This window comes from Cervus canadensis, chromosome 13 (genome assembly GCF_019320065.1).
Source record: "Cervus canadensis isolate Bull #8, Minnesota chromosome 13, ASM1932006v1, whole genome shotgun sequence".
NCBI classification, from domain to species: domain Eukaryota; kingdom Metazoa; phylum Chordata; class Mammalia; order Artiodactyla; family Cervidae; genus Cervus; species Cervus canadensis.
The window spans coordinates 13,061,412-13,078,976 of record NC_057398.1 but is presented as its reverse complement, the minus strand read 5'-3'; the positions used below and the strand labels follow the sequence as shown (position 1 = coordinate 13,078,976).

Below are 17,565 nucleotides of genomic sequence, written 5' to 3'. Positions count from 1 at the left end.
AAGAAGCTGAAGCCAAGTTTTCAGTGTATAATCACCTCTCACTGAGTCAGAAAGCTCACTGCCAAGCTGGAGCAGCAGTAGAACATGGTCAGAATGATTGTAGTTTCCGTCACCGTCCTCAGCCAACATTCTGCTTCAAGTTCTCTGTTCTCAGAGGGACAGCCTGGGAATTTGGAAGTTCTTCATAGAAGTTCCTGGACGAACTCCCCCCTCCTCATTTCTACCACCTCAACCCTCACGCCAGCTGTGAGACATTGCAGTTGCATCAGCTGACTTCCATCTTTGTTGGTTCTCCCCCTTCTCACATCAGCCTGCCCTTGGTAGCAGACTCATCTTTTACTAGGCTTTGTCTCTCACCTGGGAACCTACAGTAATACTTGTTAGTGATGTAGAGTTGATATTAAGCCAACAACCATATCCTTAATGATTTGCCACCCAATCACAATCAGTTTACAAGGAGAAATATACAAGGTTAAAGTGAATTTTCTTGAACTGGAACACTTGTTTATACTATGAGTAGATCCAAGGACCTTACCAAAATAGACTGAGGAACATTTTGGGCTTCTTTTTCCTGGGCACTTCCAGGAAACAGGTATTTCCCATAGTTGCATAGGCTATAGAATTCAGCAGAGATTGTGAATCACAAGGGAGAAAGTTCAAAGAAAGAGAACACACCAAAGAGAATCTAACCCTTCTGTTCCTGCCATTAAATGTGCCACTCCTTAGCTCCAACTTGGAGGTCCAGAATAATCACTGACAATGTGGCTGTTTTTTTGTCATCTGACAAATGATTGTCTTCACAGTAATTTCCAAAGTGATAAATAAAAAAACTGTACAAATGAAACAAATTTAGTAGATATTCTGTAAAAAAATGAAATATTAAAAGTGTGAATGGACATTGGTATCTCTTAACTCATAAATCTTGGTCAGCTTCTCCCCAAGCTTACCTGTTTACATACTTTATACTGTGGCTCAAATGGTAAAGAATCTGCCTGGAATGCAGGAGGCCTGAGTTTAATCCCTAGGTTGGGAAAATTCCCTGGAAAAGGCAATGGCAATCAACTCTGGTACTCTTGCCTGGAGTTTTCCATGAACAGAGAAGCCTGGAGGGCTACAGCCCATGGAGTCTAAAGAGTAGGACATGGCTGAGTGACTAACACTTTCACTTCCTTAAAGTATGCATTTTTAATGTAAAAAAATCATTGATATCCTGACTTCTTTATGTGGTTATCCTGTACACACATGTCCCTGTTGTTTCTGTGTGTCCAAACTGCATCTTATATGGTTTTAAGGACATCAGTCAGGTTGGACTAAGGTCTGCTCTATTGGCCTCATTTTAACTCTATCACCTTTTTTAAAAAGCTCTTTCCAAATACAGTCACACTCTGAGATACTGGGGGTTAAATACTTCAATAAATGAATTATGAGGTGACATGATTCCATCCATAGTAATAGTATATGGTAATTATCTGTTTATTCAGATACCAATGCATTTGTAAATAAATTTATCTCCATTTAGCATTTAGCAGCGCATATAGCTTGATATGTATGTATGGGCGTATGTGTGAATGTATATGTGCCTAACATCATTGTGGTCACTAAGGAAAGTTTATTGATTTGCCTGGTTTTAGGTGGAAGGAAAAACCCCCTATTAAATATTAATTAAAGATATTTGAATGTTGCTCAAAAACCCTTTAGGATGGTGTCTGTGTCTCCAAAATCAAAGATCCTTGAAGTTATGGCTAATGGGATTAAGACTGCCACTTTTCTGCCATGCCATATCCTATTCACTTCATGCTCATTTACATGTGAATTACAGTACCAGAGCTGTTTAAAGAGTTAACAGTTAACGGGAACAGGCAGGAGCTTGGGAGTACAGGGTAAGACCAAATGAAATATTTAGTGGGAGGTGGAGAAGAGTGATTACTAAATGGCTCAGCTGTCCTGATGTCAAGGAGACCAAATGAGATTAAGGAAATTGAAGCAGAACATAGAAACATCTGGATAGCAAATGAAAATTTCAGTCATTTTCCCAGATATTTGGTGGACACAAAACCTCACTCCACAGCATCGGACAGTCTTCAGAAGAGTAGCTGAATGCTTCACCTCTCTCCTGGGTTTCTCTTGTGTGTTGAGACACAGTCAGGCCTCCATCTCTGAATTCCCAGGGAATATGGGGCGGGAAAAGCAGTGATGTTCTAGTGCCAAATGATCACAGCTGCCAGCGGGGCAAGACTTTACGGGTATCCCATGGCATTTCCAGGATATGGACAATGGCCTTGGGAGCAGCAGTAAAAGGTGTGTGATGAGACATACCTGCCTGTCTGTGTGCTGCATACCTCTGAACAGGTATCACCAAGTGTGAGGGAGGACCCACGACAGAGGATGAACTCCACGAAGCAGCCTATCCTTTTGGGATAGGGAAACTTGATAAAAAGAGTGTGTCACATTCCAGGGAAATGAAACAGCTTCCTGGACTCACTGCAGAGAATAAGCTTGTGAAAGAAGTTCTGTGGGCCCAGTAGGAAAGGAACAGGATGTTTCACAGATATGGCTTTCATCTCGTCCTCCTTTGAAAGCAAAACTTTTAATGTGGTGTCTCTGAGGGTGGGTGGTTTGGGAATTCTTTTAAGTGACTTGACTATTGAATACGGGAAAGAGCAAGAAGAGATGAAGTATAACTACTCTGTGGTAGCAGTATTAAACACCCACATGGGACTGTGCTACCTCATCTCAGCATCTTTCCCAAAATATAATACTGTTTGGTAGGTCATATGGAAAGGATAAGCACAGGGAACTATGAGAGTACCTGCAGGGTCAATGAACCAGGATGAAGGGGTCCCTGAGGAATGTAATAGCTAGGCAAAAATCTGGATCACAACAATGTTAGCTAACCCATATGAAGCCAGACACGGTTCTACATAAGTTACACATATTATCAAAATTTGTCAATAAATACTTTAACAATCCCTTGAGGTAAGGACTGTAATTTATTCCTAGACTATGGTGAGTCAGTGGATAAAGGCCATTCTCTAAAGAGATCATTGGTTTTGTAGAGGCTCAGTGGTGAGTGAGTAGTTCAGTGTGGCTAAAAGGCTGGAGAATTAAGCAGATGCCAAGATATGAAGGGTCTCATAAATCCTTTTAAGAAGTTTTGACTTTATTTGCAGAGTAACATGAAACAAAATTTGTTTTGAGAGACCCAGGAGGGCTAGACTCAATGAGACCAACCCTGGCAAGTTGGTCCTTGTCCAAAACTGAGGCATATGAGAGGAAATTTAGGAATGGATTTTTTCATACTTGGCTGAAGTTCATTTATTTTCCATAAAGCAAAATGAGTGAACGCCCTTATTCTAGGTGGTGAAGTTGAATGAGTTTTAATCTCATCTCTAAAATGAGATCTACCAGATGCTTAACAAGGCCAGGAGGCCAGAGGTGGAATCACTGGCACCAGAAAACCAGGACTGTGTCTCAGAAATGGAGTTCCCCCCAAAACTTGAGGTTGCCAACCACTGCTTTCCTGGAAAAGCCTGAGTCTGGCCATTAAAAGGCAATCAGTGTCCTTGCTGCTACTGATACATACACATGGGGTGTTTGTCTTCATGATAATTCTCATCCCTGGTGTGAGATCAAAGGTACCAACAACTGTAGAAAATTATAGAAGGAAATAGAGCACTTTAGCAGCATTTGGAAAGCCATTGCAAAAGGCAGGAAAAATTCTTCAGTACTTGTTATCAAGTAAGATTAAAAGCAAGGATAAAATATACTAAATTAGCATTATCAAGCGAAGTGGTGTTCCATCTTTTTTGTGGTTATTAATTGCACTTTGAAACAAACTACAACTCAAAATATCTGATTGTAGTCTAGGAAAATGATTATCCAAAAAGTAGAAACTGTATGTGTGTGTGTGTATATATATATATATATAGAGAGAGAGAGAGAGAGAGAGAGACAGAGACAGAGAGAGAGACGGAGAAAGAGAGAGAGCTTTATTCCCTGGTAGCACAAAAGTTAGCTTTTATTCAAACCAGATGAGAATGAACAAGAAGTGATGCTTCCATGCATCCACTCAGCTTCCTGCCTTCAGGGTATTAGACAAAAGGTGAAAGATGGAGACACCTTAATCTTTCTCAACCCTCAGGAGCTTGATTTCTATGCACTGGCTTTTGAATACCAATGGCTACATCTGGTTTATGAACAAAGGAGGCTGAGCTTCCTTAGCCTCCAGTTAGAACAGGCACAGTCATCTGTCCTTAATTGACACACACCCAGCTCAAATGTTGCTGCACTGGCTGGCCTTCTGTCCTTGCTCTCTTGACAGCAAAATCACTATCATCTGGCTCATTTGGATGAAAGGACATGCATTTGATGTAGGGCTGTCCCTTACAGCCTCACACTTCGTTATTATTACCTCTTTGGCATCATGGTAGAGAGATGAAAAATAGGCCTCCTTTGATATGCAACAGAAACAGCTACCCGACCTACAGGCTGAACTTGACTGTTTGTCTGGTAGGCTCTCTGGAACTGCGGCTTCTGCAGTTCCTCTGTTCTGTTAGAGGTGGCTTAAGATGTTGGGTTTCCAGAAACCTTTAAGTGTGAGCCAAAAACAAGAGAGAGATTGTTGATATGAGAAACGAGGATGTTCCAAACGGGGAGGCAGTTTATCTGTCAATCCCAGGACGCCAAACAGTAGGGCTTGTTTTAGTCTGTCCCAATCACTGCCCCTAATCAAAGACCTCTGTTTCAGAAATGTTGGCTGCCCCAGTGGGTTCACACATGCTGTTACTCTGCAAGCTTGCAAGTTGTGAAGTCATTTTATACATGGGGAAGCTGAGGGCAGAAAGGATGACTACTGTGGGTAAGGTCAAGCTGTTCGGGACCTACTCTAAGCTGGATACCACTCAATAGAGCATTTCCCAACCTTCTCGTTTTTGGTTACACTTACAAATCTCAAAATTTACTATAGTCACTGGAGTATGGAAAATGGAAATAATCCTAATGAAAATAAATATGGGAAAGAGTTGGGAGGTGGTAGCATTGTGGATAAGAGAATACACAGACTATAGAATAGCGAACAGAACAAAGGAACAAAATGATAAAGAAAGAATAGGGCACCTGTTATGATTGAATTTTGTCCCTCAAAAAGATAATGTTGAAGTCTTAACTCCTCATACCTGTGAAAGGGACCTTACTTGGAAAGAGGGGTTTTGCAGATGCAATCAAGTTATAATGTGGTCATTAGGGTGGACTCTAATATGACTGATGCTTTTACAGGAAGAGGAAAGTGTCATGTGCAGAGACAGACACACACGGAAAATGCCAAATGATGACAGAGGCAGAGAACTTCAAGAATTGACAACTACCATCAGCTTCCCTGGTGGCTCAGATGATAAAGAATCTGCCTGTAATGCAGGAGACATGGGTTTGACTCCTGGGTTGGGAAGATTCCCCTGGAGAAGGGAATGGCTACCCACTCCAGTATTCTTGCCTGGAGAATCCCATGGACAGAGGGGCCTGGCGGGCTATAGTCCACGGGGTTGCAAAGAGTTGGACACGACTGAGCAATTATCGCTTTCACTGATAGCCAGGAAGAGGCAAGAAAGTGTTTTTCCCTACAGGTTTTAGAGGGAGTGTGCCCTATCAAGACTTGGATCTTGGACTGTAAGCCTCCAGAACTATTAAAGAATGAATTTCTGTTGCTTTGAGCCACCCAGGTTTTGGTTCTTTGTTAAAGCAGCCCTTTAACAAAGCCCTTTAAGGGAGGCTTAAACAGGGCACACGAGGAGAAACCTGCACCTGATGTCATTCAACTCTACCCTGATGTGAAGTAGGATTAAGCAGCTTCAGCATCATTTCAAAAGCCTAACATGGTCAGTGTCTTCTTTACTCTTTGAAAAGTGAAAACAATCTTTGCTTATGCTCAGCTTTCCAGCACCTCTCTACTTCTTCACAGTGGAACAGAGCTCTCTGAAGCCAATTAGATTATTTCGTTTGCCAGTTGTGTTGGTAACCCAGGATTTAATCTTCTAGTTCTAGAGACTTGAACTCACTGAAGGCAGCCAGATGAATCTCAACCCGTCTTTAGATGGTTGTGCCACCCTGACTATGTTCTACCTGAAGTTCAATCTTATCAATAGACAGAACTGAAACCAAATAGATCAGGAGAAGTTCGCTTTACCCATGTTAACCATAAAGGACTTGTATCAAGTTTTTGTTTTTGTTTTGCCTAAAACACAACTTTGCCTCTCTGGTGGGGTGCATTGCATTGTGTATATCACTGCTGGTAACACAGGGCATTATTCAGTCCCTCCCCCAAGAGTCAAAGTAAAAAGGACTCACATCTTGTCATTCTCCTGTCTGGGACTTTACATAGTTCAAAAGTGAAACAAAGCTATCCAAAGGGGAAGGGATGTTTGGATTTTTTTTAGCCAACTTTGTATTAGGCTTTGTCAACAGCTATATCCTGTCGGCTTTGTTCTGCTAATGCATGATTACTATACCTCTTTCCTGCTTCTGATTTTTCTTCCACATAAGTGTATCTTTGTCACATAAGAATGATTTTTATAGGCAGAATTGCTGAGTCAAAAATTCTGATGACTTCTGAGATTTCTGAGAAAATGTCCAAATTGTTCTTACAACAAATTATACCAAGTTACATTCCCAGATGTGGAAAACATTTTATCTTGTCAACTTCACAATACATTTTTACTCTTATAAAATTATAACCTATATATTTTATGGTACACTTTGTTGCTGTTATTGTTCAGTTGCTAAGCTGTGTCTAACACTTTTTGACTCCATGGACTGCAGCACACCAGGCTTCCCTGTCCTTCACCATCTCCCAGAGTTTCTCAAATTCACATCCACTGAGTCAGTGATGCCATCCAACCATCTTACACTCTGCTGCCCTCTTCTCCTTTTGCCTTCAGTCTTTCCCAGCATCAGGGTCTTTTCCAATGAGTTGTTTCTTACCATCAGGTGACCAAATTATTGGAGCTTCAGCTTCAGCATCAGTCCTTCCAGTGAATGTTCAGGGTGGATTTCCTTTAGGATGGACTGGTTGAATCTCCTTGCAGTCCAAGGGACTCTCAAGAATCTTCTCCAGCACCACAATTCAAAAGTACCCATTTTTTAGCATTCAGCCTTTTTTATCTTCCAACTCTAACACCCATACATAACTACTGGAAAAACCATAGCTTTGACTATATAGACCTTTGTTGGCAAAATGATGTCTTTGCTTTTTAATACATTGTCTAGGTTTGTCCCAGCTTTCCTTCCAAGGAGCAAGCATCTTTTAATTATTTGTAAATGAACCAGACAAGCATAACTACAGTCAATGTGTTTCTTCAATTCTAATTCTTATCAGAGTTCTTTTAAAAACTTGTGTTTTTCTATTTGCCAGTGTACCCCAGCACCTGACCAACAAGTAACACATAGTTAAGTGCATAATAACAATGTAAATAAGTGAATATGAATTAATGTCTGAATGGGAGACCAGTTTGAAGAACAGAAATCTGTAACATTGCAGAGAACATTATCAGCGTTTTTTTTCCATAACAGAAATGTCCTCAAGTAAGTAATAGGACAAATATTCAAAGAAAAAAGAGAATACTATGAAGATTTTGCCAGATATATCATTCTTTAATCTTTACTTTTGAATGATGTATTAGCTTTATTAACAAACTACAAACAAAACTACAAACAACAGATGCAGAAGTGAAAAGTGGATGTTCTTCCCATGTCTATGCCTGAATCTCCTACTTTCCTTCCAAGAGGCAACTATGATTACAGCCAAACCACATTTTTAAATGCTATTAACTCACTCAGAGGCATTCTCCAAATTCCATCCATCAATGGACACCATTCCTATAGATAAAAGCATGTTTGCAAAGCATTCCACAATTTTTCTTTCTAGCCTTGGATGAAGATACAGTGTGGAGGACTCTATAATGATGGCTGACATCTGGACACCAGCAGTACTTCCCACGACCCTGAGGGAAGAAGCAAACATCTGTGGAGTGTCTGCCTTGCCTTACCAGAGGCCTGAGAGCACACTTGTGTGTTCTGAGAGTGACATCCACTGGTGTACAGTCATCACTGCATGTGCAAGGCCTTCAGAGATCTGCACATAGGAAATCCTTAACTTAAACATTTTACCAGGCATGGTGATTCTCAGACATCCATCCATCCAGTTCTCTTAAGTTTCCAAGCACAGTGGCCATATCTACATTGAATCTTAGAAGAGAAGATATAACAACCACCAGGTCTAGATGTGCTGCATCAAAAATAAAGATGTGCTGCTGGACATCGTTGCAAATGAATCAACCGACAAAGGATTAATCTCCAAAATACACAAGTAGCTCACGCAACTAAATATCAGAAAAAACATAACTCAATCAAAAAATTGGCAGAAGACATTTTCCAAAGAAGACACACAAATGGCTAGTTAACACATGAAAAAATGTTCAACATCACTTATTATTAGAGAAATGCAAATCAAAACTACAATGAGGTATCACCTCATACTGGTCAGAATGGCCTTCATCAAAAAATCTACAAACAATCGATCTGTAGAGAGAATGTGGAGAAAAGGGAACCCTCTCGCACAGTGGGTAGAAATGTAAATTGATACAGCCTCTATGGAGAACAGTATGAATATTTCTTTAAAAACTAGGAATAAAGCTACCATATGACCTAGCAATCCCACTACTGGGCAAATGCCCTAAGAAAACCACAATTCTAAAAGACATTTGGTATTTGGTACATACCCCAAAGTTCATTAAAGTTCTATTTACAATAGTCAAGACACGGAAGCAACCTAGATGTCCATCAACAGATGAATGGACAGAGAAGATGTGGTACATATATGCAAAGAAATATTACTCAACCATAAGACAGAATGAATTTGAGTCAGTTCTAGTGAGGTAAGTGAACCTAGAGTCTGTTATGTAGAATGAAGTAAGTCAAAAAGAGAAAAAATATCATATTAATGCATACATATGGAATCTAGAAAAATAGTACTGATGAACCTATTTGCAGGGTAGCAATAGAGACACAGACATAAAGAACAGACTTGTGGGCACAGTGGGGAAAGGAGAGGGTGGGTGAATTGAGATATAACATTGAAGCATATACATTATCATATGTAAGATAGATTATGAGAATTTGCTATATGATGCAGGGAACTTAACCTGGTGCTCTGTGACAACCTAGAGGTTGGATGGGTCGTGGAGTGGGGAGAGGAGGGTACATATGTATACCTTTGGCTGATTCATGTTATTGTATGGCAGAAACCAACACAACATTGTTAAGCAATTATCCTCCAATTAAAAATAAACAAATGTTTTAAAAAATAAAAAAAAGAAAGAATATACTTAAAAAAAATATCCTGTGATAAGCCATAATGGAAAAGGATATTGAAAAAGAATGTGTGTGTGTGTATATATATATATATATATATATATATATATATGTATATGTATAACTGAATCACTTGCTATACAGCAGAAATTGACACATTAGAAATCAACTATACACTTCATTAAGGACTACCCTGTGGCTCAGAGAGTAAAGCGTCTGCCTACAATGTGGGAGACCCAGCTTCAACCCCTGGGTTGGGAAGATCTCCTGGAGAAGGAAATGGCAACTCACTCCAGTAGTCTCGCCTGGAAAATCCCATGGATGGAGGAGCCTGGTAGGCTACAGTCCATGGGGTCGCAAAGAGTTGGACATGACTGAGCGACTTCACTTTCTTTTCTTCTTTCTTTTATACTTCAATAAAATGTTAAAAATCCATACACATTCTGAGAAAAACCAACATCCTTAATCTCAATATCCACTTGAATTCATTCTATGTCATCATCCCCAGGAAGCAAGGGTCATTTTGGTGAAAGCAGCAGGAGTCCCATGTCAGAGACTGAGGCTTTTTTAATACAACCATCGATGACATGAGATTCAGTCTGCTCATGACTTTATGCAGCTGGAATCTGAGACTACACCCTCCAATTATACATAGCGTGATTCTGTATACTCAGCGGCTGCCCACAGAGCTTCCCACCCACCCCCCACTTTGGCATTACTGAAATAACAACCAAAGCTTATGATCCTGGAGGCTTCAGAAGTTCTTCAAGGAGATGCTTCTCAACAGGGTTGCATTTAGGACTGGTTCTAACAGCAGTGGAATGTGTCTCTGATCCTTACAATGCAGTCTTTCCCATTCAACCAATTCCAAAATCTCTTTGGACTTGATGGATCAAATAGCAACTCTTAACTCTTAATCAAAAACAGCTTAATTCTTATAAAGGTAAAGTTAATCCACACACAACGGGTTAATGCAGTTTTAGCATGGAATAAATGCTAGCTACAGTCTTCTACTCTCCCAGTAGGCTTAATTAAAAATCTGAGTTTATTTAATTCTTATTAGATTCAATTTATAACATCAGCTTTCAGAATAAAGCACATGACAGATCAAGAGATACTGTCTCTACTTGCAAATGTGTGACTATTTAAGGTAACTAGATATCATGCTTTTTTAAAATTGAAGTATTTTAAAGGTCATGCCAATCTCTGCTCTATGGCAAAGTGACTGAGTTGTACATATATATACATTCTTTTTCCGATTCTTTTCCAGTATGGGTTTATTACAGGATATTGAATATAGTTCCCTGTGCTATACGTTAGGACCTTGTTTATCCATTCTAAGTGTGACAGTTTGCATTTACCATCTGCTGCTGCTGCTAAGTCGCTTCAGTCATGTCCGAATCTGTGCAACCCCAGAGATGGCAGCTGCTCTGTCCCTGGGATTCTCCAGGCAAGAACACTGGAGTGGGTTGCCATTTCCTTCTGCAATTCATGCATGCATGCTAAGTTGCTTCAGTCATGTCTGACTCTGTGTGACGCTACGGACAGCAGCCCACCAGGCTATCTACCATCTACTAACCCCAAACTTGCAATCTTCTCTCTCCCCCCACTTCCATTTGGCAACCACAAGTCTGTTCTTTATGTCCATGACTCCCTTTCGGTTTTGTAGATAGGCTCATTTGTGCCATATTTTAGATTCCACGTATAAATGATCCAGATATCCTACTTGTTGAGTACTGTACTTAGATGAGTGGGAGATTAAAAATAGCAAAGGAAAGTGAAAGTGAAGTCACTCAGTCGTGTCCGACTCTTTGCGACCCCATGGACAGCAGCCTGCAGCAGCCTCCTCCGTCCATGGGATTTTCTAGGCAAGAGTACTGGAGTGGGTTGCCATTTCCTTCTGCAGGGAATCTTCCCGACACAGGGATCGAACCCAGGTCTCCCGCATTGTAGAGACGCTTTACCGTCTGAGCCACCAGGGAAGTCCAAAGGAAAAATCTCTGCTAAATCTCATCAGATACATTGAAACCTGTCCTATCATGACTTATAGTGACTTATTTAGGCTAATGGCATAATTGTCTTTTGAATACTCCAGATTGAGATACTCTGGATATTTGACCCTTATGGGCTAATTATGATTGCTTTGGAATCTGATCAAAGTACTGAGTCTAAATTATTTTTAGAATATAAGTATGGAGTATGTTTGAGACTAAATAAAAGCAGTATTTTTCTTTCCATATCGAAAATCATTACCAGGGAAAATAAATTCTTAAAAATAAAACTATTATACAGCATACGAATTTTGGTATCAAGGGATTATTAAATACCGGAATGCTGATCATGAAAATACAAGGCGTTACTGTATTTAGTCTAAAAGACATTGCAACAAAAATTTCTTTGTAGCAAGTCTGTGCTTGCATGACAAAAAAAAAGAGCAGTCTTCCAGCTGAAATTATAATAAAAAGAAATCATATTGCATGAATAATGCTACAGCATTGATCAAAACTCATGCCTGCATGTCTAAAAGGCATTAGAAATGTGGGGACTCAGAATAATAAAGACAGAAAATAAATGAGCACCTAATCCAAAACATTTGAAAATCTAAGAGAGGAGCCCAGAAAAATGATACTGTGGGAGATTCCATATCAAGAAGAATCAATGCATATATGTTCTAGGTGTCCTTGTGGATTCATTTAATGGTGGGTGGCTTAGTTTCCCCTTGGGAGGTAAATATAAAATTGTTCACAAATAGCACAGATCTAAGTAGGGCCTAACTTACCTTTGTTGAGAAAGATCTGTACAAACAAGACCTTCTTATGACCTGCTTAATGGGACAAAGTCATATTCACATTTATTTAAACCACACTTTGTGGATTTTTTTTTTTTTTTTTTGAAAGCAGAAAAAAAAATTATCCCAAAAGGTAGTAGAAATAAGAAATTCATCCTGATAATATACTTTGGTATAATTCTGGTGGGACAAATTTTCCCTCTGAACAAGTTTTCCTACTGACAGACCCCCTGGAGTCTTATTGTCATGTTAACATTTTTAAACACTTCACTGATTCTCATGTTGTGAGCAGGTAGGAGCCATCTTCAAAATCACTGGTTCCAAGGAGAGAGTAACATTATCTCTCAGAAGAACAGCACTTTTGATCTCAGAAGAGTACCTAATCATTTCATTGAGGCAGCACAGTTTAGATTAAGTGGGCACATCACTCATCAAAGTGTAAAAATGGTGATAGGAAAAAATTACTGCACTGTAGAATAAGATGTTCAAATGTGGTGTGAACATTTAAGGCAGCTGATGGCCAAAGGGAGCGAATCAAGGAAGGTGGTCTGGGTATGGAAGTGATTTTGCATCTAGAGGAGCTCTCTTTGTGACCTCAATGACTGATCACAGGCAAGCAAGCCTTCTTCCTCAAGGTCAATGATACTAGAGGTAACAGACAGTTTCATTTTTCAAGCGTGTTCTAAAGAGAGGCCTGATGTGGGCCAGAATTGCAATCAGCCAAAAGAGGAACAAACAGAACAGGTCACCAACATACTGATGGTAACTCCTTGGTTGGGATCCTTAGGGATGAACCAGGGCACCAGGAAGCTGGTGAAGACCCAGAACATGCTCATCACACTAAGAGGCACGGTGAGGCCAGGATAGGCCATGGGGGTCTCACGCTGTGTGATTGTGATAGAGGAAATGAAGCTCATATTTATTAAGTGTCTGGTCTATGCCAGCACCAAGTTATGTATCTCTCTCATAGCTTTCTTATAGCAAAGTTATTTTCTTTTTTAAAAATATCATTATCTTTATTTATTTGTAAAGAAATGGAAGCTCAAAGAGGTGAACTAACAACAACTTAAGTGTCAATTAACAGATGAATGGATAAAGAAGTTTTACCTACATATACATATATGTATATATCTACATATAAGCATACATATGTAAACATATATATATCTACATGCATGCAATAGGATACCACTCAGCCATAAAAAAGAACTAAATTTTGCCATTTGCAACAACATGGATGGACTTGGAAGGCATTACGCTAAGTGAAATAAGTTATACAGAGAAAGAGAAATACCAAATGATATCATTTATATATGGAATCTAAAAAATACAACAGATGAGTGAATAAAACAAACAAGAAGCAGGCTCATAGAGGACAAACACAGTTACAAGTGGGGAGTGGGAGATGGAATATAGAAGGGTGGGAATGACAGGTACAAACTACTGCATGTAAGATAAGCTTACGGATGTATTGTATAACATGTGGAATATAGCCACTATTCTGTAATAACTGTAAATGGAAAGTAAAGATGCTACCAGAAAACTACTAGAATTCATCCATTAATTTAAAGTTGTAGGATACAAAATTAATACACAGAAATCTCTTGCATATCTATACACTAGCAGTGAAAGATCAGAAAGAAAAATTAAGGAAACAAGCTCATGTGCCATCACAACAAAAAGAATAAAGTACCTAAGAATAAACATACCTAAGAAGACAAAGGACCTGTACTCTGAAAACTATAAGATACTGATGAAAGGAATCGAAGATGACACAAAGAGATGGAAAGATATACCATGTTATTGGATTGGAAGATTCAATATTGTCAAGATGACTATACTACCCAAGACAAATTCAATGCAATCCCTATGAAATTAACAATGGCGCTTTTCACAGAACTAAAGCAAAAACGTTTTAAGTCTGCATAGAAACACAAAAGACGCTGAATAGCCAAAGCAATCCTGAGAAAGGAAAATGGAGCTGGAGAAATGAGGCTCCCTACTTCAGATTATACTACGTGCTGCATGTTCACTCTTGTCTGACTCTTTGTGACCCCCATGGACTGTAGCTCCTCTGTCCATGGGATTCTCCTGGCCAGAATACTGGAGTGGGTTGCCATTTCCTTCTCCAGAATAACAATAATCAAGACAGTATGGTACTGACACAAGAAAACAGAAATATAGACCAATGGAAGAGGATAGAAAGCTCAGAAGTAAACCATGCACCTGTGGTCAATTAATCTACAACAAAGAATGCAAGACTATACAATAAAGACAGTCTCTTCACTAAGTGGTGTTGGGAAAACTTGAAAACTACATGTAAAAAATAAAATTAGAACATCCTCTAACACCTTACACAACAACTCAAATTGGGTTAAAGACTTCAATGGAAGACCAGATGCCCTGAAACTCCTATGAGAAAAACATAGGCAGAACATACTTTGACACAAATCACAACAGTATCTTTTTGGATCCACCTCCTAGACTAGTGGAAATAAAAGCAATAATGAACAAGTAGGATCTAATTAAAGTTAAAAGCTAGAAATCAAAACAATACTGTAAAGCAATTATCCTTCAATTAAAAATAAAGAAAAAAAGAACAAACTCATAGTAAAGGTTGCTTATTTTAAAAAAAAAAGTCAAAAGCTTTTGCATAGCAAAGGAAACCATAAACAAAAAGACAACCCACAAAATGGGAGAAAATATTTGTGAATGATGTAACCAACAAGGAATTAATCTTTAAAATATACAAACAGCTCATGCAGCTCACTATCACAAAAATAAACAATCCAGTCAAGAAATGGGCAGAATATCTAAATAGACTTTTCTCCAAAGAAGTCATACAGATGGCCAAAAAACACATGAAAAGATGCTCTACATCACTCATTCTTAGAGAAATGCAAGTCAAAACCACAATGAGGTATCACCTCACATCACTCAGAATGGCCATTATTAAAAAGTCTATACATAATAAATGCTAGAGAGGGTGTGGAGAAAAAGGAACCCTCCTAATGCTGCTGGTGGGAATGTAGATTGGTACACCCATTATGGAAATCCCTTAAAAAACTAAAAACAGAACCACCATATGATTCATTTCTGGTTATGTATGCAAAGAAAACCATAATTTAAAAAGATACATGCACTCCAATGTTCGTAGCAGCACTATTTATGATAGTCAAGACATGCAAACAATCTCAAGGTCCATCGACAGAAAAATAAAGAAAGCATGGTATATATACACAATGGAATGTTACTCATCAAAAAAAAAAAAAAAGAATGAAATAAGGCTATTTGCAGCAACATGAATGAACCCAGAGATTACCGTACTAAGTGAAGTAAAAGAGAAAGACAAATATCATATGATATCACTTACATGTGGAATCTAAAAAATGATGCAAATTAACTTATTTTACAACACAGAAACAGACTCGTGGACGTTAAAAACAAATTTATGGTTTCCAAAGGGGAAAGGCTGGGGGAGGAGGGATAAATTAGGAGTCTTGGATTAAGATATACACACTACAACATATAAAACAGATAATCAACAAGGACCTACTGTATAGCACAGGGAACTCTACTAAATATTCTGTGATAATCTATATGGGAAAAGAATCTGAAAAAGAATGGGTATATGTATATGTGTAACTGGGGACTTTCCCAGTGACTCAGTGGTAAAGAATCTGCCGGCAATGCAGGAGACTCAGGTTTGATCCCTGGGCTGAGAAGATCCCCTGGAGGAGGGCATGGCAACCAACCCCAGTATTCTTGCCTGGAGAATCCCATAGACAGAGGAGCCTGGTGGGCTACAGTCTATAGGGGAACAAAGAATCAGACACAACAGAGGCAATTAAGCATATGTGTAAATGAATCACTTTGCAGTACACCTGTACTGCAAAAATTGTAGCTCAATTATATTCTAATATAAAATAAAAACTAAATTTAGAAAACCATGGGGGATATAGTCAATATTCTGTAATAATTAAAAATGGAAGGTAGCATTTTAAATCATATAAAAATTTAAACATTGAAAAAATTTTAATAAAATAAATTAATCCACAGTTATATTAAAAGAGAGGTGAAATAACTTTTAAAGTTGGTTCATGGAAGAGAATAATGGGAATCCAAGTTGTTCGGTCTCCAGTTCCACATGCAGGGGTCCCTGCCTTTCCCTCCATTAAGTCTGCTGTAGGCCCTGAACCAGCCTTACCCACCCGTGGGTAGACACCAGATGCAAGAGAATGATCCAAAACCTATGGGTTGCAGCAAAACACTTATCAGAGGAAGTTTATAGCAATGAAAGCTTACCTCAGAAAACAAGAACAAATCACTAGCAATCTAACCTGACACCTAAAGAAATTAACAGGAAGAACACACAAAACCTGAAGATAGTAGAAGGAAAGAAGTCATAATTCAGTTCAGTTGCTTAGTCGTGTCCAACTCTTTGCAACCCCATCCACTGCAGCACGCCAGGCCTCCCTGTCCATCACCAGCTCCCAGAGTTTACTCAAACTCATGTCCATTGAGTCAGTGATGCCATCCAAACAACTCATCCTCTGTCATCCCCTTCTCCTCATGCCTTCAATCTCTCCCAGCCTCAGGGTCTTTCTCTTCACATCAGGTGGCCAAAGTATTAGAGTTTCAACTTCAGCATCAGTCCTTCCAATGAATATTCAGGACTGATTTCCTTCTGGATGGACTGGTTGGATCTCCTTGCAGTCCAAGGGACTCTCTCAAGAGTCTTCTCCAACACCACAGTTCAAAAGCATCAATTCCTTGGTGCTCAGTTTTCTTTATACTTTGTTATACTTTATACTTTCTTATACTTTGTTAAATAACAAATTCAAACTTATCAAGGAGACTTTTTTTTATGAAAGAGATTATTGCAAGGTGGAAGTGGAAGGGAGTGAGAGTACTGTGACCCCAAGATCTGCAAAAGTCTCAAGAGTTAGGCAAAGTAATAGAGAGTCCTAAACCAGTTGGGAAGAACTGAGTATGGGGAGGCAGGAGAAAAGGGTGACATGATCAGACAGTAAAGAACGTTTCACCCTGAGCCTGGTGCATTCTCAGTAGGGGCTGTGTGCTGACCTGAGTGAGGGGCAAGGTTCAGGCACTTAGGGGAAGGAGAACAAAATCAGAAGTATTTTGTATCCATTGATCAGTGGGGACAAGTAGTTCAGTAACTACTTATGAGACAAAGAATGGAAATTTGAAAGGACTGTATCTGACCTTGTCACAGGTAAACAAGTGGGGAATCCATGAGTCTTATCTATGTTATGTGAAGAAGGGTGATATTTCGCAGTAAATCATTTTCCAGGACGCAAAGGTAGACAGGATTTCTCAACCTTCACCATTTTCTAGGATCAGTTAAAATTCAACATTGTCATCCTTTATGACTCTTAGTGTTGACACAGCTTAGC

The 17,565-nt window shown here is 39.2% G+C and overlaps 1 pseudogene; it reads right to left on the bottom strand.

Moving 5' to 3' along the window:
- Positions 1-12,784: 12,784 nt before the first annotated feature.
- LOC122452591 lies at positions 12,785-13,020 on the bottom strand (annotated as a pseudogene).
- Between the last annotated feature and the right edge of the window lie 4,545 nt (positions 13,021-17,565).